This window comes from Myotis yumanensis, unplaced genomic scaffold (genome assembly GCF_028538775.1).
Source record: "Myotis yumanensis isolate MYYU_CA2020_CCGP unplaced genomic scaffold, mMyoYum1.0.hap1 SCAF_3, whole genome shotgun sequence".
NCBI lineage: Eukaryota > Metazoa > Chordata > Mammalia > Chiroptera > Vespertilionidae > Myotis > Myotis yumanensis.
Genome location: NW_027223754.1, coordinates 128,274,639 through 128,300,614, shown reverse-complemented (window position 1 = coordinate 128,300,614; position 25,976 = coordinate 128,274,639). Strand labels below are relative to the sequence as shown.

Genomic DNA, 25,976 nt, shown 5'->3' with positions numbered 1-25,976 from the left:
TCTATTTTGTTTGTAGAACTATATAACTTTTAATAATTTTTTAAAATTTAATTTAAACTCCAGGAAGCCTTTTTTGTACACACCCTAAACTTGCTACTATCATAGTACTTATTACATTGTATATAATCTTTTCCTTTCTGCCAAAAGACTATGTATTCCTCACATAATGCTGACATATCTACAATAGCTGTGGGTAAACTATTGCATATTATAAAATGACACAGATCCATTGTTATATTCTGGTGATTATGTTTTGTTTTATTTTCTCCTTCCAACTAAAGTTTAATTCAATGAATATTTAATTCAGTGAATGACAACACATTTGCATAGTAAATTTGTACTTAAAATTGTATGTTGTATTTTGAATTAGAAATAATTACAAGTACTTTTATTTAATTTTCCTGTTAACATCTGCACAACGGATAGTGCAAGTTCAAAAATGCAAGTCTCTACTGTCTTATGTATAGATTTTAGGAAAAAAACAAAACAAAATGAAACAAAATCTAGAAGGTGACAAAGGAATAATAATGATAATAAAATTCCCAAATCTTAAAAGTTTATTTTGAATTTAATTATTTCTGTAGAGATTAAAATTAAGCACAATTCATCTTGCAGAGGTGTTTTTTTATGGTGTTTCATAATTAACTCAGATATGCTATTCAAACTTTGACTTCCATACAAATAGAAAGGTATAATTTAGATGGATAGAAACAGGCTTTGCAATAAAACAATGTGACAATAGAGACTTTTTTATCTTATTCCATTCAATGACAGGAAAATGGAAAAATCTGTCACTTTTGATGGAGAACAGAATATAATGAAATTTAGTCTTACTTGAGTCCTTTGTTTCAATTTGATTTTCAGTTAACCAAGACTCATTGTTTAGTTTAAAAGCTAATAAATTTGGTTTTCTTATCTGCACAAAGGGATGCACTTAAAGTACCACACCTGATTTTTAAATATACTTTTGGTTTTATATGACCTACAATATAGGTTTACATTAATTTATTAAATTACAACTGATTCTCTTTCACAGAGGAGACATGTATTTCTGACCTTCTTTTTCCTATCTCAAGGAGAGTTTTATTTGTTTTGTTTTGTTTTATACTGTGGATTATGCCTGTGTGATGTGTACTAGAACAGTTTCTTTGAGAATTCTATTTCTAACATGTATGATTAATAAAAAATGTATATACAACAACATTTTTTGAACTATGTTTATTATGGATACTATTCCTAGGTGAATGAGTATATGTATGTATATACTGTTTAGCATGATGAATTATGCAAATATCTCAGTTTTTATTGAAGGATCTTGCATTTTTTCATTAGAATCAGATCATTGGGTCCAAATGAAAAAAAAATTACATTTATCATTCAGCAAATATTCACTGTGCATTTACTGTGTTTCAAGAATTACTCTAGACAAAGGAAATAAAGCAATAAATAAGACAGACAAGATTTCTACCTTGATAAAACTTTCAAGAGTTGGTCGAGATAGACTATACATAAAAATCAGAGCCCTGGTCGGTTTGGCTCAGTGGGTAGAGCGTCGGCCTGCAGACTGAAGGGTCCCAGGTTGGATTCCAGTCAAGGCCATGTACCTTGGTTGCAGGCACATCCCCAGTAGGGGGTGTTCAGGAGGCAGCTGGTGGATGTTTCTAACTCTCTGTCGCTCTCTCTTCCTCTCTGTAAAATATCAATAAAATATATATTTTTTAAAAATCAGAGAGTGACAGCTCGCCTGCTGGGTTTTGGCGGGACCAGCGACAGCAGCGGGAGGGGTTGCGGGCCACCGAGGGCAGGGATGTCTCCCTGCACAACTTCAGCGCGAAGCTGTGGGAGCAGCTGGTGCACTTCCACGTCATGCGGCTGACGGACTCGTTCTTCCTGTGGGTGGGGGTCACGCCGCACCTGCACAGCCTGGCCGTGGCCATGTGCAGCCGCTACGACTCCATCCCTGTGTCCACCTCTCCCCCCGAGACACTTCGCACACGACCTCCACTGGCCTTGCCCAGCACTTAGCCAGGAAGACCAACAAGCAGGTGTTTGTCAGCTATAACCTACAAAATACAGACAATAACTTCGCAGTACTTGTAGAAACAGGATCAAGGGAGAAATGGAGGCTTTTTCGGAAAAGTTCTAGCTGAGGCGGAAGTGAGGATTTCTAACTTATGTACAATATACATTTAAATACATGAGTTGAATTCCACTGTTAAAAAAAATCAGAGAGTGACAGATATTTTGAAGAAAATAAAACAGAATAATGTGATCTGAATTGATTAGCATTGGTGACCTAAATGAGGGCTGCTGGGGAAGGTCTCTCTGTTGATTTGACCTGTTGAGAGAATGTCAAACATTGTCCAGAGGAAAAGGTTCTATGCAGAGGACACAAAAGGAGCAAAGACAGAGAAACAAGAGTAAGTTTAGAGTTACAGAAACAGATAAATTCAGTATATCTGGATTATAGCAAGCTATTTTAATAGTGGTCAAAAGTGAGATCAAAGAGGTGGTACTAAGAAAAATGTTGAAGAGCCTAGAGCCCATAGAAAAGGGGGTACTCCATGGAGTACAATGGAAACTCAAAGAAGTGTGCAACATAACCTTAATTCGTTTTTACAAAGATCACACAGACCCTCAGGTGGAGAATGGATTACACGGGCAGCTAATGGAAGCAGGAAGGCCACTTCCAATACTCTGATAGAGGGTGATGGGGACTTGAATGTACCCAGAGTCATAGAGATAAAATTAAAACTTGATCTAACATTTGTCTTTCTCTATCTACACATAACTTTATTTTTCTCACTTTCAAACTGCATAAATGGGTCTTGTTTACTTTTAACTTTGATTTGAATGTGCAAAAGCCCTTTTGGGGCATGTATCATATAATCCTCCAACATGGATATGGAATATACTAGAGGCCCGGTGCACAAAATTTGTGCATGGGGGGGGGGGGTCCCCTTCAGCCCAGCCTGCACCCTCTTCAATACAGGACCCCTTGGAGGATGCCCAACTGCCGGAAGTCGGACATCCCTCTCACAATTCAGGACCACTGTCTCCTAACTGCTCACCTGCCTCCCTGCCTGATCACCCCTAACTGCCTCTGCCTGCTGATCGCCCCTAACTGCTCCCCCTGCTGGCCTGTTCTCCCCTAACTGCCCCCCCCCCCCACCTGGCCACCCCTTACTGCCCCCCAGCCAGCCTGGTCACCCCACACAGCCTGCTGCTCAGTCATTTGGTCATCCCTCACTAACCCCCTGCCGGCCTTGTCACCCCACTCAGCCTGTTTGACCGTCCGTTTTGTTGTTTTGAATGTGATGGCCCCTGGCTCTTTATATATGTAGATGATATTGGCACAAATAACTTGAATTAATAATGCCTATTGTCTCAATGTATTTTGTACTTTCAAATTGATTCCGTAGGTGTTTTTTTTAAAATTAATTTGTACTAGAGAACCATTAACCATAAACTCTTCTGATGGTTGTCCTTTAAAGTTTGTTCTGTAAGTAATGGCATAACTACTACTTATAACAGTGGAAGAACACAGTGTGGTATCTATCACCCACTATCTCTTTTCACTGTGAAGTTAGAGCTATTTTATTAATCGCCGAAGAGGTATTTATTTACTTGACTTACCATAAGGCACCACTATGACTTTACAACTGTGCCGTCCTTTTGCCCCATATGTGTGAATCAATCCATAAACTGCAGTGGTCCCCAGGCAGGGGAGGAGGAGTGGGGGTGGGGAGCTTGAATAGGCCTAGTAGCAGTGGCTCTTGGGAATAAGCTATTAGGTTTCAGACACACTTTTAGAAAGAACTGACAAGTGCATGTTTCTGTCCCCAGTTGATCAGTTGATTTAGATCACTGATGCCAAAACCCAGAAAGGCAAGTTATCAGGAAATCTCAAGTAAATTAAAAAGATATCCTCCAGCCACAAATTCTCTCATCCTTCAGCACACAAAGCTAATGTTCCAGGAGTTTAGCTATTGAGCTGGTAAAGGAGATGTCACACCCTGAAGTCCTTGAGGAACCATGTAAAACTGAATCAACAGAACACACTGTCTCATTCTTATTTTTAAAGGCACAGTCCATGAAAGGAATTTTTGCTGCAACTTATAAAACAGTAATCTCACTAATAAGCAATGAGTGTCTTTCTTTACCTTTCTTTTTAATAACTATTTAAGATTTTATGTAAGTACCTGTGATATAAATTAATATTAAAATATCAATTAGGTTGTGAAAGTAAAAATCAATAAACAAATACAGTTATTCAAGTGCCTTCTATGTCCATTTGTTTTCCTTGGGTTCTGGCATCATAATGTCACAGTGATTTATTTTTATACTATCAGAGCATGGTTGTATTCACTGTTTCTATTTTATTCAAACACATATAACCTCTATAACCAAAAAATGTAATAATAAAATAAGTACTTTATAATTAAATTAAGATGTTAGGGTTTATTTGTTTGTTTGTTTTTTCATTGATAGTTTGTTGAAGTGCTATTTAGTTAGAGGAAAATCTATACTTGCTTTAAAAAGGAAAGTTTAGCCCTAGCTGGTTTGGCTCAGATGATAGAGCATCGGCTTGCGGACTGAAGGGTCCTGGGTTCGATTCCAGTCAAGGACATATGCCTGGGTTGCGGGCTGGATCCCCCAGTAGGAGATATGCAAGATGCAGTGGATCAATGATTCTCTCTCATCATTGATGTTTCTCTCTCTCTCCCTTCCTCTCTAAAATTAAAAATCTTTTTTAAAAAGGATAGTTTAGTGGATATGCCAATTATTCTTTCTTTTATTTTCTCACCTACACTATCGATAAAGGAATAAGAATTCTGGACCACAAGCTTTGCATTTAGGAAGACTATTAGTCTCTTTCTTTGATAAAATGGTGGGAGAACATCAGATTTTTTTGCTCTTTTAAGATGGCCAAAGCTCTGGAAAGATACAGTACAATTATTAATTCCTAAATTTTGACATCACAGTTCAAAATTTCAGGGATTAAACATGGATCTGGGTATAGTTTCTGAAAGGATTCTACTTTATTAACAAAGAAAATGGCTGAGATCACATTAACTGGATTCACTTTTCAACAGGTACAAAAATAGGGTAAAGTTAAGTAGGAAAAGAAACACTTGTCTGGATTGGTTCTTCTGTAGGTAGCATAAGATCAGCAAAAGAAACTAGTAGAAGGAATTGGAAAAACTTTGAAGAAGCAAGCAATTAAAGACAAGAAGAACACATTGAAAATGAAAAAAGAACTACAGGCCTCCCCCCGCCCAAAAAAAGACAAATGGAAGCAAAGAGGCATGTTGCTGTGTGTTACTCCCAATCTCTGCCCATTCTGAGTTAGCCCTCTGTTCTCTCTGTTCTAGTAGAACTATACTAGAACTTTGTTGACATACTTATCACTTTGTGGCATAGTTGTTGGCTTACCCCCCTTTCCAATCAAATTAGGAACAGACTGAAAGCAACATGAAGTCTGCTATTTCTTTATCCCCAGTGTCCATTACAAGATCTGGTATATATTAATTGTTCCTCAACTATCTGTCAAATGAATGAATTCGCTTTAACAGTACATTACCCCAAGAACAACAAAATAATGAATTAAACATCTAAAATTAAAATGAGTATTACTCTAGAGGAAAATCTAAGGTAAAATGGAAATATACATAATTGATGTAATTCCAATAAAATGCAAAGACATTTGACACTATTTAGCCAATAGGTAAATTATGCTTTAAAGATAAGTGATAGTTGTGCATGAGGTATTTTGCAATATTGAAGATAGTTTATTAATGGTTCTAAGTAATTTTATTGATTCCTAGTGGGCTAGAACTCAAGAAATTCATAAAGATTGTGTCTGGGGTGTTCCTGAACCTGGACTAAAGCTGTGCTCCTGGGTGAATGTCAGACGATGCCAGCCTCAGGAAAGAAAGCTGCCAACAAGAGAAATAAGAGGCTGACATCTCACATCACAGCTCTTTATAGTCAACTGATTTATTTCTCACAGTTCTGTTTAATACAGTTCTGCACATTGTTGTCAGAGAGTTGCTGAGCATTGCATCTGCAAGTCAGTTTATGCCCCAAAGTAAATCCAGATATTTGAAAGGGATTTATATTGAAGGTAAAGATTAATATCACAACTTGATTAGGATATATTTATTGAATAAAAACAGAGACACCTATATTACACCTATTGTCTACTATACTTCTCTTGAGTGTATTTATCTGTGTATAAAATCATTGATACAAATAGAATATTCTGAAATTGATAGGATAAGGGGATCAATGGGCTAGGTAGATAATGTGGGGAGCACAGGGATTTCTAGGAAAAGAAAAGTGAAAGTTGAGCCTAAGTTTTCAGGCTTTGTCTTCGAGAGAATCAGTCATGACCTGTATAATTATTAAGAGGTAAGCTAGAAGGCAGAGGAATGAAAGTGTTTTGAACTGCTTTCTGAAGCACAGAAATGATATTCCAAAACTCTTACCCAAGAGGATGTGTTTGTTGTTGTTTATAGAATAATAAAGATCTTTCTCATATTCATCTTTGGTGACAGTGAAATAGAGAGCTGAGAACTTGTGGGAATTGTGGAAATGTAAAGAAGAAAAGTCACCACATTTGTGCCCAGCGAGATTCCTTATTCTCATGCAGCTCTTTTTTGCTAATGCCTGGCCTCACTTCTTAATCTCTGTCCACAGGGAAATGGAAAATATAGGTCATTTTTTATTACAATCAAGTTGAGCAATAAAGATTGATTTCCTTATGATTATTTAAATTAGTTAAACATGGGGTTGGGAAACATTTCATGTGTCTTAAAACTGATGCTAAACATATTAAAAATGTTGAAAGTCGCTGAAATTATTGCAATTTAGAAATAAATATAAGAATCATTTGACAACTGTCAAATGTTGTGAGGTTCTTGGCCTGGCAATGTAGCTCAGTTGGTTAAGTATCATCCCATGCACCAAAAGATAGTCTGTTTGATTCCCAGTAAGGGCACCTACCCAGGTTGTGGTCTCCCTCCCTGGTCAGGGTGTCAAGACACAGACACAACCCTTGCTTCTCTCTTTCTCTTCACTTTCTCTCTCCCTCTCCCTTCTTCTTTCTGTCTCAAAAACATTCAGTAATAATAATATATGTATATACTAGAGACCCGGTGCACAAAATTTGTGCAGGGGGGATGTCCCTCAGGCCCGCCTGTACCCTCTCCAATCTTGGACCCTTCAGGGGATGTCCCACTGCCCGTTTAGGCCCGATCTCCCTGTGGGATCGGGCCTAAACAGGCAGTCGGACATCTCTCTCATAATCCAGGACTGCTGGCTCCCAACCGCTCACCTGCCTGCCAGCCTGATCATCCCCTAACCACTCCCCTGCCAGCCTGATCGATGCCTAACTGTTTCCCTGCCAGCCTGGTCCCCCCCAATTGCCCTCCCCTGCAGGCCCGGTCCCCCCCAGCTGCCCTCCTCTGCTGGACTGATCATCCACAACTGCCCTCCCCTGCAGGCCCGGTCCCCCCCCAGCTGCCCTCCCCTGCTGGCCTGATCGTCCACAACTGCCCTCCCCTGCAGGCCATCTTGTGGTGGCCATCTTTGACCACATGGGGGTGGCCATCTTGTGTGTTGGAGTGAATGTCAATTTGCATACTGGTCATGACTAATTAGCATATCCAGTCATGACTTTGAGGACATTGTGACCAATTTGCATATTACCCTTTTTTTAGTATAGATATTTTTAAAATGTTGTGATATTCTTCTGTTCCTATTTTACTTAGAAGAAAATATAATTTCTTCTAAAATATGTATTTATTGAATATGTTTTACAAAATACAGGATGTCCCCAAAATGTAAATACATAATTATTAATTCCAATGAGTTAAATCTATAAAGAAATATCAATTGAGCCATCAATTCTTAAAGTGTGTATACTTTTTTGGGGGACCCCCTGTGTATTTTTGTTGAGAGATATGCTATCATGTCTTAATTATTTTAATTAAATTTGTTTTCTTTGTCTTTATGATTCTAAGGTCTTTGCTGGTCTAAAGGTTAGCTATAATGCATTAAGGAATTGATTTATATTTATTTCTTTTGGGGGAAACAGTATCATTTACTGTATGTAAATTTTAACCTTAATTTACAAATATTTTTAAAAATATTAAATGGTAAATTTTAGCAGGTGGTTTCTGTTTGAGTTTTTCATTTTCTGATATAGCACCAATGCCATATATTCTCCAAAAGTAATGTTACATTTATTTAGCAATTGATATTTACATATTTTACAATTTACATTTTTTGCATGCAGTATAACAATGCTTATGACAACTGTGATAGCTGTTTTATCAATTACCAATTTTAAAACTCCGAATGCAAACTTCATGAAGGAAGGCATTTTTAAACATATTTTGTTTATACAATATATCTCCAATAACCTACAACAGACACAGATGTACAATAAATATATTAAATTGATACTGAATGAATGACAGGATGAATGATGAAATTAAATGTGACTTGGAAATTTTTTTAAAATACAAAATTATGTTGCGTCATTACTAAATTCAGGATACACAGCTGGTTCAGAAAAAAATTTGTACCTTCCTTTTCTAAATTATGTCTTAAAATGTATCCTCTCTATTATAATCCTGCAATCTCCTGGATCCTCCCTTTCTCTCTCTGCTTCAACCCCCTGCTGCCTCTCTCTGCTTCAACTCCCTTATGCCATCAAGTCATAAGCCTTGATGCTCCAACTGCTATTCATTGCTCCTCTATTGCTAAAATTCTCACAAGCATTTTCCCTCTTTTGTTAATATATTTCCTATTGGCATATCAAAAGTAATAGTCACATGAAGAAAAATCTGGAGACACAGTAGCAGCAGTCAATCAGGATGTTTTAATCCTTAATAACTTTTGGAAGAGATCAGTTTGGTGTGATAATTAGGATATAAGCATTATGAGTAAGGCTATTAAATTGTTCAATAATGTTGTATTTCACACAGATGGCATTTGTTCTTTGAAAATCCCAGTGAAGTATAATGAGCAGATTCTGGCACAGAATGAACATCTTCTGTATGTCTTTGTCTATCGTTGAGCCACATGTGATACCCAAGCTTACAAAAGTCCAATATTCTTTGTGGCATGCTCTGTAGTGTATCTTTGGTGCCTTAGAAACAGGGAATTTCAACCTGAGACTGAAGATGTGCTGGTGTGTTGAACATTTGTTACAGGGAAACAAGTGGGTGATTTTAAAGCTAATACTCAGAGGAAATGCTCTCAAATCATGACTGTGTCATAAAAAAAGTCCATTCCGAACCACCATTCCTAATCAAATATAAGTTTTACCCACAAGAGAATCTCAACTAATAAAAGTATATAAACTACTACTCAAGCTGATTCAAAAATACCCCAGTAAAATGAGTAGAACTGATGGAATAGAGAGAAATTTACATGTACATGAACAATTAAAACATGCGAATGATACATCACACAATCCATCAAAATAAGTTTCCTAATACACTCATATAAAAAGTAATAAGGCTTTATAATTATAGATAATGTTATTTTTTAAAGGAAAAGACAAATCAGAATCTCAAATCCCATGGTCATGGTAAACAGAAAATAAGATTAGAATAATATTTATTTGATGTTTTGTAATAGAGTTGATATTATAAAAAATGTGACTCAATGGCATTTAGATATTACTAACAAATGGAAGCAATTTTCTTTGCAAGATTTTGTGATGTATTATGTATTTATACATCCACTTAGACTGTACAATCCAGTTAAATGCTTATTGGTTGGCTTTTAATGTATTAAAGTGACAACATATTGAAGACTTTATGTTTTAAAATATTTTATTAAACCTAAATGCATTAGCTAGTGTTTTGAATATCCCTCACTTAAAATGAAGTTTCCCATAAAATCCTAATCTTATTCAAATGAAACACATGAAGCTTTACAGTTCTCATTTACTGAGTTATTTATTCTAACAATATTTTAATGTATCTATTTTTGGCCTTTTTCTACTTAATTGTCAATTAATAAAGTATATATTTCTCAAACAATGTACAATTTTAATGTTTACCAGATTTTCTTTTACATTTCAATTGATACCGCAAGGTGTGTTGCCTATGTTTAATGGTAATTCAATTAAGAATCCATCTTCCACTTTTTCAGTTAAAATAGACTATAGTATTTCCAGTTAAAAATAGTGTCAGTTGCCGGAACCGGTTTGCCTCAGTGGATAGAGCGTCGGCCTGCGGACCGAAAGGTCCCAGGTTCGATTCCGGTCAAGGGCATGTACCTGGGTTGCAGACACATCCCCAGTAGGGGATGTGCGGAGGCAGCTGATCGATGTTTCTCTCTCATCGATGTTTCTGACTCTCTATCTCTCTCCCTTCCTCTCTGTGAAAAAGTCAATAAAATATATTTTAAAAAAAATAGTGTCAGTTATCTATATAATAATCTCTACTTAAAAATAGTGAAGAACTAAATACACCCTCCAAAATATATTTCATAATTATACAGGTCTTGTGAAAACATACAAATTACATATACTTGATAAAGAAAACCACTTTTGCCCTTTGTAAACTTAAGAATTGTAAATTAAATAACACATACACTATAACATTACCTATGTAATATAGACATACTTGTGCAATCAAATAAAAATATGAATTGCTATTTAACACATGTATGTGTATGTTTGTGCTTAATATATGGAGAAGATATATATTTAGAATCATTTAGCTGATGTCATTTGAACTTTGTTAACAATAAAAGATTATTGTCTTAAATTGGTGAAAAACATAAATTACAACCTTAAAATATAGAATAAAACTCCACTTAAACATAAGTCTCACTCTCTTTGGTTCTAGATTACACTGATATAGAATTAAGCACATTGATTTTCTACATAGTGGATTTTTATTATCAGTTCACAATTGTTTGAATAACAGCTTGTGTAACTGACAGTTTCCTTAATGCAAACAAGTTTTCATTAACAACATTGATTAAAATTACTTTGTTGAGTGTTTTGATTAGATAATTAATCAAATCATTTTACTATTTTGCTTAATGATAATCATTTATATGGACCAAGTGCTAAAGTTTGGACATTTTGAATCATTATATTAAAAATCAACTGAAATGTTTAATGAATTGAGTTAATTAGGAACAATTAATAGAACAAATAATTCATCAGAAACAGTTCATAATCTGTCAGACAACTTGTTTAATAAAATAATTAATAGACTTTGTCACAGAATTGTTTGTCACTTAGTCAATATTTTACCTTCAGATTTCTTCCAATTCCTGAGTTAGACAATATCATGATCAATAAACATATGTGATCAGATTTGCATGCCAAAGTCACACATTTAAACTCTTGAAACTGTATTGGGATCTTTCTTCCCTAAAGCCTACATATCTGAAAATATTATATAGTTCCAAATAATTTCTCACAATCTTATTTTTATGCTTATGGAATGTTTTAGTTCACAGTGGAGTTAACCATGGAATCAGTTATGCAGTATAAAATGAAGGTGCTTGGTGATACATGTAAAAGCAATGTACAATAGCAAAACATGAAGTACAGGAACCTGGCATCGGGCACTAAAAAAAAAAATTCACATTAAACAGGTAGTCTGGAATCAAGAGAATTAAAATAAATAGGCGATATTGGTTTGAGGAGTCATTATAAGATGTTCTTTTTTTTCACATGGAAAAGATTGTTGTAAGCAACTGCTTCTTCTTTATCCTTTTTATGATTTTTGTTGTTTGGCATGTATGTGTGTATTTGTGTGTGTGTAGCTGGTATACACACATACATATGCTATTGTTACATATGTGTATTTTGTGTGTGTGCACATATACTTAGACATATATATGGAAAAAGAGAGAGAATTATGGGAGACAGGTGGAAAAGCAAAAATATTTGATTCTGTCTATTGTAATGCACAGTTCAATCTAATGCATGGTTTTAGATATTTTTTCTGTTATAATTGTGAGTTCTCTCATATATTGATAACTATAGTTAGCTATATTTGTGTATGATAGATTAGTTGTGTTTCAGAGGAGATAACCAGTAAATCTTAAATATTTTAATATTTTAACTTTCAAAAATACCTGTTGTCATAACCTGAAATGATTATTGTGCTAAGAACTTAAAGATATTAACTCACAAAATTAATTTAAAATTTTCTTTTATATTTTTAGAATTCTCAATACCCCTGCATTAAATATTTTATTTTATTAATATCCTAATGCAATCATTATAATCTAATAAGGAAAAACTAACAGGAGAACAAAAAGATCATGAAAGCAACTATAAAACCTATTTTTATTTAAATATCTTTTACATTTTCGGAGAACTACTTTGACCGCTGGCACTTGAGGAACCAAGATCCCGGAGAGAAGAAAACTGTACTGAGCAGAGACCACTTTCTGGGCCATGTTTCCCTTACTGAGTTGTGCAAAGAGAGAAGCACTAAGAACTTGCTCAGAGCTTTGGCAGTCTCTTGGGACTAGAAAAGTGAAAATCAAGATTGACATCTACCAGGGCAGCCACAACCTGAGGTGCCAAGAGCCAGAAAGGAAGAGGAATGCAGAAAGGGGAGTCTAATAATACTTGGCACCTTCCTAAGCATTCGCTGATTTTTAAACTTCAGCCAAAATGCTAAGAAGCTGAAGGGAGCTTTTGCCAATTTCATGGACAGGGGAGACAAACATTTAGTTCAGGACCTGCCAAAGAAGATGTGCTCTGGTAACTACTGTAGGCTTCAACTGGAGTAGAGCAAACCCAAGTAAATCCTCTTATAAAGAAAAAAAAGCAAAAAAAAAAAAAAGCAGCTTTAATCAGTCAGTTCTGCCCCAGACTGATTAAATGAATCTGCCCCTAATCTAAGGCTTGACAGATATAAAAAAAATAAAACAAAACAATAAAAAATCCTTTCTGGTTGAAAATAATGGCATTCAAAAAACTTGAAATTATCTTTAAAATTTTTCACACACTGGATTCAACATTCTATCAAAAATGAGCTGATTTATAGGAAGTGGAACTAAATTATTTTTTAAAAAGGAATTAAAACACAATCCTTATTTGAATTCGCATATGTGGAATTTTAAATACCAATGATTACCCCCCTGGTATCTGTAATCAATGGTGGGGGGTGGGGTGCCATGGGGGGGATAAGGACCCATATGTAATACCTTAATCAATAAAGAAAAAATAAATAAAATAAAAAATACCAATGATTAATATGCACAAGTACCTGTAAGATAATGTCAGCAGTAAAATATTTTAAAATATGTAATATCATGATATTAAGAGCATAATAAGACATAGCTAGAGTAAGGGTTAGTGAATAGAAAGAAAGGCCATTAGAAAATAGAATGAGCCACAGAGAGAAGGATGTACAGAAAGTACAGTAGAGAGCATTTTAGATGCATATGTGATGAAAAATTCTAGTATATCTTTCAGGTAGCAGAATGAAAGGACAGAGAAGAACCAAAAGAGAGAAGGTAAGAAAGGTGATTTCAGGGGAGATGAGGCAATCTGAGGGAACAAAAGTAACAAAACAAAAGCAGTAAGTTAAAACCATGGCTGAGGACTTTCCCAAATGACATAATGACAAGAAATATGTACCTCAAGTGTATACAAATGAAACCTCAAATTTCTAAAAGCAAAGACAGAAAGAATATCTCAATTTTTAAGAGATGCTCTTCCTCAAAGAACCAATACTGTCACTTACAGTGGACTTTATAGCAAACAGTAGAAGCTAGAAGACAATAGTATGTTACTAAACAGCTGAAAAAGATTACTGCCAACATAGAATTCTATACTCACTAAAAATAATCTTCAGCCGAAACCGGTTTGGCTCAGTGGTAAAAGCGTCAGCCTGCGGACTGAAAGGTCCTGTCCAGGGCATGTACCTGGGTTGCGGGCACATCCCCAGTGGGAGATGTGCAGGAGGCAGCTGATCGATGTTTCTCTCTCATCGATGTTTCTAACTCTCTATCTCTCTCCCTTCCTGTCTGTTAAAAAAATCAATAAAATATATTTAAAAATATAATCTTCAAAAATGAAGATATTATATATATATATAGTGTCCCAAAAGAGTATACACACACTTTGAATAGTTATAAAGTCAGCGTTTATTAAAATACATTTCATTTTCAACATCAAGTTATCAGCTATAAAAATGTGTATTCATTTTTGGGGGACAACTTGTATATTTTTAATACTCGAGGACATGCTCATTGATTTTGATTTGTTTTGTTTAAGAGAGAGGTGAAGGGAGAGAGAGAGAGAGAGGAAGAGAGAGAGAGAGAGAGAGATGTGAGAGAGAAACATTGATCAGTTGACTCCCATACACACACCAACTTCAATCAAAACTGAAGCCTAGGTAGGTGCCCTGACTCGGAATCGAACCTGTGACCTTTTGGTGCATGGGATGGTGATCCACAACTGAGCCACACTGGCCAGGGCTATAATAAAATAGTTTTTAAAAAATGAGAAGAAAATTTATTATTAGCTGTTTCAAATAAAGTGAGTTTTTCCTGTAATTGGAACTAGTTATAGCTAGAAGCACAAATAAAGGAAGGAATAAATATTAAGGAGAAGGGTAAATATATAGAGAATTAAAATGCATAACAATATATCACTGAAGCTAGGAAGGTAGGAGGAAATGGAAAGGGTGAGCATTGGGGTCAGGAGAGAGAAAGGGGTTCTGAGATGCTTAAGTTGTTCAAGATGGTAAAAGCACCAATTTATATTAAATATTTTAAGTCAAGAAAGTGTGTTCTATTTTTTAGGCTAGGAGTGAATGCCCTTAAACCACAGAAAAATAATGCAGACATGTAAAATGGAGAAAAGATGTGCTTTTCCTTTCAATAATCCCTGAGATAACAACAATGTGAATATTAATCTGATAGGATTTTTAGGACTTTTTATGTCCTTGATTTTGTTCCTATTTCTGCATTTCCCCCCAAGTGTAATGAGAACTAAATAGAATTAACCAACTGATTAACTGCAATTTGGACATGAACAGGAAAGGTGCCAGTAAATGTCCTGCAGAATCAGAGTTACTTACAACCAAATGAAATCCTATGAGAATCAAGCATTGAGTTTTCCTTTTTAATTTTTTAAAAATGTATCTTTACTGTTGAAAGTATTACTGAAATGTGTTGAGCATTTAAAAGACCAGAGATTACATAAATGCAAGTTATGGAGAAGGGGAAGCTGAAATTCTTTTGAAGATCACTACATTGCACTGTCAGAAGAAGCACATGATTGGCTGTCTGAATGTACTATCTTTCCATGAACACAGAGACTGGCTTTGGAAAAAATACAAAAGGACTTAGAAGTAAACTATAAATGCTTTCCCACAGCTAACTACTCTGTTTGGTTCTTTACTTTCAAAGAAAAGAATAGGATATATTATTTCAAATGTAGGATTCGCATGCTTGCATATGAAGGTGTTTTCAAGTGTTATAGTTTTTAAGAAATAAAAAAAAATTCAGTGGACTTTTTTTTTTCTACTTATGCTAAGAAGGTTAAGAAGGCTAAGACAATCCTTAAATTAGGAAATATATTGCAAAATTTTTAGTGTCTTTTGATTACTCACTTTTCCTAGTATCCCTTGTTCTCACTATAACAATTCTAACTTCCTTTTGTGCGTTTTTATAGCTTACCATATTTTCTCAGGTGGCAGGCTACTGTAATATGTTATTGCATAGGAAGGAATGCAGGTTGGAAATAAATATATCACACCCTTAGGAATTTCAGTTAGCTTAGTAAATTATTTATCTTTAAAATTATTTTTGATATCTCAATAGTGACAAAATATGAAAAATAATTTTTATAAAAAACCAAAGCAATTTTGCCATACCAATCCACTTTATAATGGGTTGAGTAATGATGTGGGAGGTCTGGTGTTCTTTATGAAGCATTATTCCCAAATAGAAAATACAGTTAAAATCACCTCTACTTATAGAAATAGAGAAGCGTTAGTCTTAATTGAAAAGGGAAAAAATTGAAATCATTACCAGACTCAAGTTTAAAAAGTAAGTCCCTGGTTTATAAAATATATTCCTCTGTTTCCACATAAAACCTATCAGGTCCTATTCAGTCATCCTAACCTAACTTTAAAAAAGTCATATTCTTTAAAATGTTTTTAAAAGTTATTTACTTATAAATTTATGTGTATAATTTATAATTTAACTAGAGGCCCAGTGCATGAATTTGTGTACTAATGGGGTCCCTCAGCCTGGCCTGTGGGATCAGGCTGAAATTAGATCACCAATATCCCCCAAGCGGTCTCAGATTGCAAGAAGACACAGGCCAGGCCGAGGGACCTCACTGGTGCTTGATCAGGGCCAGGGAGGGGCATGGGAGGTTGGCCAGCTGGAGAGGGCCTGTGGGAGGGCTCCAGGGCATGTCTGGCCCATCTCGTTCATTCCCCATCGGCTGGACCCCAGCAGAAAGCTAACCTACCGGTTGGAGTGTCTGCCCCTGGTGGTCAGTGCACATCATAGTGAGTGGTTGAGCAGCTTTAGCATATCATTAGGATATTATGCTCTGATTGGTTGTACAGCGGAACAGTAGACCAGACACTTAGCATATTAGGCTTTTATTGTAAAGGATAATTGTTTTAATATTCATTAAATAATTTCATTATAAGAAAGTTTTAGTGACTTTTTTTTGCCTTCCAGTATCTTTAAATAGATGAAAAGTCTTGTTTTTTTTGCTCTTTTAACTGACAGTGGGATTTTAAAATTATATTAGTTAATGAATTACCCATAGCTCCGTAACTATATATTGAAATGCACAAATCTTCTGTTTCAAATGTCCCAAATGTCATATCTGAAACAAAGTATAGAAAAAAATATATATTGCTTCTTAGTAGAATTGATGGTTACACAATTTATTTCTTTGAACTTTCAGATTCCCCTGAGGGTATTCCTATAATACATGTTTATGCATTCTAAGTCTATCTCCAGCTTGTGCAGAACGGGAATAGTGCCTGATAATCTATAAATCAAATTAGTACCACAGAGACTGAATTGCCATGACCCTTCTGCTTGGCAGTTTCCCCTCTTCTTGTATGTGTGTCCCATATGCTGCGCCGTACTGCCCACAGGCAAGGAAGATATAATGTTTATATTCCTGAGGGAATTTTAAGTGCTGTTACAAAAAATATATTTTGTATTCTGCCACCAAATGTCACAATGTACACAACTTCCAGACTTATTTACCCCAGTAGAAAATCATCTGTATGCTTGAGCGGACAACTTAAATTCCATTCTCCGAAAATCACTGAAATGTCCAATCATTTCTCATTGTTATTTTGTTTAGTTGTTTCATACACCTTTTTGGAAAAAAAACACTTATCCAGTGTAACTTGAACAGAAAAGAGAAATCCAATCACTGCTCACCTATAGAAATGAACTTGAAGATGGGCAAGGCCCTAGAGATTCTTATCTCAGCAGGGCATATGTCTCATCTTCCATCGCAGGATCCTTGGCATGTGAATGCTTTGATTACCTCATTTTGGAACCATCAGAAAAAAATGTCTTTTGATATGGCTAAGTAATTTTTCTCCTAATTTAATAATATGTTTTGGATTTATGGAGGTCTTTCTTAAGTTGTATGAAATATTCTTAATGAGATGCAACTTAGACAAACAACCCCTTTTTAATATTTTCAAACCTGTAATCCTAAAAAAATGACACTTAATTTTCAGACAAAAAGAATGTCTAGGGTCAAAGTTGTAATACTCTGTCTCAGTACAACAATTTTTTGGTGCTCATAATAGATTATCTTAAGGGAAAAAAAGACATTATATATCATTCTAGAAAAGACAAATCTATAGGAATGATAATCATATCAGTGGTTTCCAGGACCTAGAGGGTATTAAAAAAGAACTAAAAAAAGTAATAAAAACATCCTTTTGAACAATGGAAACATTCTTTATTTCGATTGTGGTAGTTGTTATATCACTGGGAACATTTGTCAAATTAGCTGAATTGTATATCGAAAAAGGATGAATTTTACTACATATAAATATTACCTCATTGCTCTGGCCTGGTGGCTTAGTTGGTTGGAGCATCATGCCACACACCAATGGGTTGTATGTTCCATTTAGTTCAGGGCACATAGGAGAGGCAACCAATGGATGTTCCTCTCTCACATCGATATTTTGCTCTCTTTCCCTTCTTCTCTCTCTAAAATCAATAAAAACATATCCTTGGGTGAGGATTAAAAATGTATAGCTCTTGCCTTGGCCACTGTTGCTCAGTGGTTAGAATGTCAGCCCATTTACCAAAAGGTCACGGGTTCAATTCCTGGTTAAGGACACATATCTGGGTTGTGGGTCTCTCACATCAATTTTTCTCTCTCCCTGCCTCTACCTTTTCCCTGTCTTCCACTCTCTGAAAAAGCAATGAAAAAAGTATCCTCTGTTGAGGATTAACATATATATATATATATATATATATATATATATATATATATATATATAAATATATATATATCCAAAAGATACATTGCTCTTATTTGATACAAATAAAAGAGTAGATAAATTTTAAAAATGGCTTTGTTACTAAGATTTTTGCCACAATATATTGTTCAGTTTATCATAGTTTAGCTAATTCTAATGTTCATGATAGAAGTGATATTAGTCATAATATCATTTTTTTATTTAAAATTTGGATGATATTGGTTAATAAAATTTCCCTGGCTGGTGTGGCTCAGTTGGTTGGAGTGTCATCCCATGCACCAAAAGTTGGCAGGTTCAATTTCAAGTCAGGGCACATACCTAGGTTGTAGGTTTGATCCTCGGTCAGGGCGGGTAGTGTAAGCAACAAATCCATGTTTCTCTCTCTCAAAATAATAATAGTAATAATAATATGGGCTTCTGATATACAATTCTACAATATATCAACTGTACATTGTAGTGTGCGTTTAACATCCCAGGTCAAGTCTCCTTGTCCATTAGATGTAGAATTGCTCAGATCAATTATTAAAATTTGCATTACCTAGGTTAATATAGTTAGGACTCAGGAAGCATGCATTATCTGATAAAGTCCATTAAAAATTTGTACATATTAACTAATATAATTATTTATCTACTAGAGGCCCAGTGCATGAAATTCGTGCACAAGGGGAGGGGTGTCCCTCAGCCCAGCCTGTACCCTCTCCAATCTGGGACCCCTTGAGGGATATCCGACTTCTCATTTAGGCCCGATCCCAGACAGCTGGAACACAACCGCTCGCCTGCCTGCCTGCCTGATTGCCCTTAATCGCTTCTTCTTGCCAGCTTGATGACCCCTAACCACTCCCCTTCCAGCCTAATTGATGCCTAACTGATCCCCTGCCAGCCCGATTGCCCCCAACTGTCCTCCCCTTCAGGCCTGGTCCCCCTCTACTGTCCTCCCCTTCAGGGCTGGTTCCCCCAAAATACCCTCCCCTGTAGGCCTGATCGCCCCCAACTGCCCTCCCCTGCAGGCCATCTTGTGTCCACATGGGGGCTGCCATCTTGTGTGTTGGAGTGATGGTCAATTTGCGTATTACCTCTTTATTAGATAGGATGATATAGATTAATGTGCTAATTGACTTTTGTTCTGTTGAATTTTATTCAAATGTTGCCTTTTTCTTATCTCAAAAGAGTACCATAACTCCAGTCTCCTCCAAACCTTATATTGATATCTGTACCAAGCCAGAATGGCGTAGCTACCTCTGGTGTGGCAAGGTAGGTTTTCAGTTACTATCAAAACAGCCTTCAATCTAGAAAAGTATTCTCTGAGGATGTGAAGGGTACAGTATTGGAAGAATAAGTAGCAAGGAAACGGTTTGGCTCTAAGGGTTGAGAAGAAAATCAGCGGGTAACAGAGGTGGGATCATAAAGGCCAGAGCAGATGCAGGGTTTGGTCAAGGAGACAGGACCCTATGAGTTTGTTAAGCTGGGCATTATGAGAGTCATCCTGGCTAACAAAAATGAAACAGTTTGAAATATCACTAGCAATGTAATGACAAGCTAGTCTTAATGTTAATTCAAGTATCTTAATATGAATTTAATGGTTTTAAAACAAGAGTCTTACTTGTTTTTCTCTTTGGGCCCAAATCTAGTGACAGGCGACCATCTGCTTAAGTGATCCCCACCAGGTGAGTGGAGCAGGCATTTCTGATGAAGGGGGAGCAGACTGAGAGGGGAATATCTGCTAAAGTCACTTAACTATAACTGAAAACAGTAACAATAAAAATGTGATGAATAAACAAAATGTGGGAGAGCAAGCAATGTTAGTTTAATCTTCTGGGAATAGTAAAAGCAAGGAGGGAAAAGTCAGCATTCTGCTCTTAATCAAATTCTCAGCGTAACTGTGAATACATATGCCCTCAACCAAGTAGTGCAGAGATTACAAATGTTCTCCCTAGCCAACATGCTCTATGCAAATTGTCAATTTAATCTCCTTCCCACCAATGTATTTACTGTGCTTACACTTTATTTTCATATTCTCAAATCAATTTAAGTAGATATGAAGTTCTTATTCAATGATAAATATAAGCAAAGTTCCTTCTACATTATTAGTAGAAAATGAATATATTTTTAAAAATGGCTTCTCCTAATAGGCTGGAATTTTTGTTTAATATTAAATAATAAATCTCAGTCTAGTGTGATTATCACAGTAAAATAAGAATCTGTACTTATTGGTATGAGAATGAAAGGCAAAGATTTAGATATAAATGATTATTAGAAAGAGCTATATCCCAAAATCTACACTAATAAAAGAGAAACATGGTAATTAGCGTACGACCGCTACCCTTCCCATTGGCTAATCAGCATATCCTTATGCAAATTAACTGTCAGCCAAGATGGCGGCCGGCAGCCAGGCAGCTGAAAGCGAACATGAGGCTTGCTTGCTCCAGTGACTGCAGACTGCAACGTTCCCCGCCTGACTTGCTGGCCTCTGAGTTGCAACTCTAAGCAACTATGTACTATGTTGCAAATGTAGAAACCAGCTTTCAGCCTGCCGGGATCTCAGAGCTGAAGTTATACATTGTTTCGATTATAGAACGGCAAACAAAACAGATATGAAGCCTCAGAGCTAGAGTCAGAGCTAAAGCTGGCTCAGAATAAAATTTAAAAAAGAGAAAAAAAAGGAGTGGTTGGGAGCTTAAGTCAACAATTGCCAGCCTGAAAGCAGCCCTCAGCCCCTCACCCAGACTGGCCAGGTACCCCAGTGGGGACCCCCAGCCTGAAGGGTGTGTGACCAGATGCAAACAGCCATCATCCCCTCATCCAGGCTGGCCAGGCACCCCAGTGGGGACACCCACCCTGATCCAGGACACTCTTCAGGGCAAACCAGCCGGCCCCCAGGCCTCTATTCTAAATAGTAAAAGGGTAATATGCCTCCCAGCACCGGGATCAGCAGAGCCACAAGGCCTCCTGGCACCGGATCAGCGTGACAGGGGGCAGCGCCCAAACCCCCTGATCGCCCTGCAGCTCTGTGCGTGACAAGAGGCGGGGCCACAACCTCCCTATCCGCCCTGCTCTGTGTGTGACAGGGTGCGGCGCCCCAACCCACCCTCTCCCCCCGACAGGCCCTGCTCTGTGTGTGATGGGGTAGAGCCATAACCTCCCCATCGGCCCTGCCCTGAGTGTGACAGTGGCGGCGCCCCAACCCCCTGATCCGCCTTGCTCTGTGTGTGACAGGGGGCGGTGCCCTAACTCCCCTATCGACCCTACTCTGTGCGTGACAGGGTGGAGCTCCCCAACCCCCTGGTGGGCCCTGCTCTGTGCGTGACACGGGGTGGCACCGCAACCTCCCCATCAGCCCTGCCTTGAGTATGACAGGGGGCGGTGCCCCAACCCCCCAATCGGCCCCACCCTGAGCGTGACTAGGGGTGGCATCGCAACCTCCCGATCCTCCCTGCTCTGTGCATGACAGGGGGCGGTGCCCCAACTCCCCAATCAGCCCTGCTCTGAGCCCGACCAGGGGCTGCACCTAGGGATTGGGCCTGCCCTCTGCCACCCAGGAGCAGGCCTAAGCCAGCAGGTCGTTATCTCCTGAGGGGTCCCAGACTGTGAGAGGGCACAGGCCAGGCTGAGGGACACCCCCCCCCCCCCCCGAGTGCACAAATTTTTGTGCACTGGGCCTCTAGTATATTATATTAGGCACTATAATAATATGCTTTTTCAAATCCTTTTGCATTATTTAAATAATTTAATGAATATATTTTTCCAAAGAAATATCTTTGCATGTTATATTAAACTAGTGGCCTGGTGCACGAAATTTGTGCACATTAAAAGGGGATCAATTAGAGGAAATATTTTAATATTGCTTTTTGCTCTTTCTCTATAATAGAAGTGTCAGAGATGAAAGAAAATTAGTAAAATATATATGAAAATCTTCCTCCTGTCAGAGTCTGGGGAGCACCACGGGACCCAGAGTCAAGTCCCCGCCCACCCACATGTACCTCAAAATTATGCAAGACCCAGACCCAGTCAGCCCCCTCACATTGGGTTAGATCCAGACCTGGCCAGTCCCACCCTTGTCAAGCCCCTCCAGGTGGGGGGTGCAGCCTCAGGTCCCATGGCCTGGCACCAGGGTGGAGAGCATGGCCTGAGGTTTCCCAGCCTGTGCCAGGGCAGGGGGGCATGTCTTGAGGTCCCCCATCAAGCCCCGCTGGGTGGGGGATGTGGCCTTAGGTCCCCCGTCAAACCCCACAGGGTAGGGGGTGCAGCCTCAGGTCTCCTGTCAAGCCCCACTGGGCAGGGGGAGGGGGTACAGCCTGAGGTCCCCTGGCTTGGGATGAGAGGAGCAGCCTGAGGTCCTCCAGCCCATCACTGGGGTGGGGGGGGAACACATTGAGGTCCCCCATCTAGCCTCGCCAGGTGAGGGGAATGGCCTGAGGTCCTCCGTCAAGCCCTTCTGGGCAGGGGTCATGGCCTAAGGTCCACCAGCCTGGTGCCAAGTTGTGGGATGCGGCCTGAGGTCCCCTGTCAAGCCCCATGGGGGTGGGGGCGCACAACCTCAGGTCCCTGCTGATTGCTCATTAAGGCTCATTACGGGCACGCGGCCTTTGCTGTGGGAGCAGCCATCTTGTATTATGAAAACCCCACCTCCGCTGTGGGCACAGCCATCTTTGTGGTGGAGTGATGGTCAATTTGCATATCCCCTCTTTATTTAATAGGATATTAGGATGTTACTGATATAATGAAGAAACATTTTACTTTTATGAATTCTAAATGCATAAAGAGTTTATGTCCAATCACTATTTTTTGGATTTTGGGGAAACCTAATATTCATTAGATTAAGTCTGTTCCAATTTGTAGGTGTACTTGAATTTCTCTGCATGCTTTAAAATAGTTCCTTTTCAACATGTTTTTTAATGTACACATTGGTTTGTCTTCTATTATTTTGTTAAAGGTATATGTATCTATTTACAATAAAAAATAAAGAAAAAACTCTTATAGTTAAAAGTATCATGGGTTACCCCTGGCCATTGTGGCTCAATTGGTTAAGTGTTGTCCCATGCCCAAAAAGGTCATCAGTTGCAGGCCTGGTCAGGGCACATGCCCAGGTTACAGGTTCAACGGGAGGCAACTAATCAATGTATCGCTCTCACATGGATGTTTCTCCCTCTCCTTCTATCTTCCTTTCTAAAATCAATAAAAATATATTTTAAAAGATCATGGACTACTTATACAGTATTTTTAAATTTTTAGAAATGTTTTTATTGATTTAATAAAAATGTATTTTAAAATAGCATGGTTTATTATTACACTTTTTTTAAAGTTTTAAAATGTTTTTATTGATTTTAGAGAGAAATGGAGAGGGAGAAAGAGATAAACACAACTCTCAGCCCTAGCTGATGTTGCTCAGGTTGCTGAGCATCATCCTATGCACCAAGAGGTTGACAGTTACTTTCCGGTCAGGGCACATGCCCCGGTTGTGGGTTTAATCCCCAGTGGGGAGCTTGCAGGAGGCAGTTGATCAGTGTTTCTCTCTCTTTCCCCCCTCTCTCTAAACAAAGAAACAAACAAAAAATACAAACAAACAAAAAAACCATCTATCTGCACGCCCTCTAGTAGGATCAATCCTGCAACCCTGGCATGTGCCCCGACTGGAATTCAACCAGTTACCTCGGTCTATGGGATGATTCTCAACCAACTGAGCCACAACTAGGACACTTGTACAGTTTTGAGAACATAAATTTAGTAAAGCCATTATAGAAAATGATATGGAGTTTCCTCAAAAAATTCAAAATAGAACTGCCATATGATTCAGCAGTACCACTTCTGGATATCTATATATATATATATATATATATATATGAAAGAAATCAAATCAGAATCTCATAGTGATATCTGCACATCCATGTTCATGCAGCATTATTCACAATAGCCAAAACATGGAAACAAATTAAGTGTATGTCAATGGATGAATGGATAAAGAAAGTGTTGTACACATGCATAAAATTTACTATAAAAGTTACTATGCGAGGTGATGTATGTGTTAATTAGCCTACTTGTGGCAATCACTTCACAATGTATACATGTATCAAATCATCATATTTTACATCTTAAATATAGACAGATTTTATCTGTCAATTATACCTCAATAAAACAAGTGAAAATATTTTGGGACTATTCAATGGAATTAATCTCATTGTGATATCTACCACCACACTGAGTACTACGGTTGTTCTTTCTAATTAGGCTGCCCAATTATGTCTTCCATCTCCCACCAACGTTTTCTATTCTGTTTATGAGAATTCCTCAGTACCTGCATCTCCTTGCTGGAACCTATACTTGACACAAAGGTATCTTGGAAGAGCTGTAGGTTACTTTTATTGAATAGTAAATTGATATTCTTACCCAAATTTAACCAACACACTACATGGGATGGAGCAGAAATGATGGAATAGTAAATGGATCAGACATACTATATGCTACATCTCTGCTTGGAAAATTACAGCAAGGCTTGTGTCACATTGTTAGTTCTCAATGCATACCCCTTAAGTTAATGTAATAATGAACAGTTAATACAAACATTATTTCCCTTACCACTTCAATGCACACTAAACATGAAAAATAAAAACAGCAAAAATGTTTTACCACAAAAGAAAGATTATATAGGATCTAATGTATAATTTAACAAATATTTTGTCATTGTTAAAATTCAAACACACAAGAAATGTATCCTTATTTATAAAAAATAAGAATAGCTTTAAAAAAGAAAACAACCAATAATACTATGAATGAATAGACATACTTTTACTTGTTTTTTAATAATATTTTTCAATGACTGGCATGTGCATTTTTTACTTTATGATAAATAATTGTAGAGCTGGAATGACAGACACATTTCTGAATATACAAAGAAATATTATGAGGAACTCACAAGAATAGTATGAAATTCAGAAAAAAAAATTGTTAATTACAGTTTGGTAGGTATAATAAAAAGTCAGGCACAAGTATGCCCAACTTATGAATTTAAAAAAAATATAGTTTGGGAATGTGTTCAAGCTAAAACTATGTTTGAACTAACTGTTGAATGTACCAGCAAGCCAAGTAGACAAGGTTGCAGAACAATGGAGTAGTGAAATAAAGGATGTTTCAGAAAGAATGGACATATGATCCTTTATGCAAATGTAGAAGAGATCACAGTATTTAAGCCTTCCTAGAAGATACATACGTTTGAAAATATGGTGAGGGATCAGGTTTGAAAAAGAAGTAAACAAAGTAATAGACAACATTTTAGGTCACATTAAAGAGTAGTTCTCAAAGTATGGTCCCAAGACCAGCAACACCTAGAAATTTGGTAGACAGACCAATTGTCAAGGCCCACTTAAAAATGGTGATTCAGAAACTCTGAGGTAGGGTCCTGTGAAGCTTTTACTTTATTTTATTTTATTTTTATTTTTTAACAAGCTCTTCAGATCCTAATGCACATTAAAGTTTGAGAACCACTGG

The 25,976-nt window shown here is 37.3% G+C and overlaps 1 protein-coding gene and 1 pseudogene across 3 annotated transcripts in view; both read left to right on the top strand.

Moving 5' to 3' along the window:
* Positions 1-2,146, top strand: part of LOC139006328 (proteasome assembly chaperone 4 pseudogene) — a 29,953-nt pseudogene extending 27,807 nt beyond the window's left edge.
* MGAT4C (MGAT4 family member C) overlaps positions 1-25,976 on the top strand; it is a 740,042-nt gene that overhangs the window by 539,933 nt on the left and 174,133 nt on the right. The window lies entirely within an intron of this gene.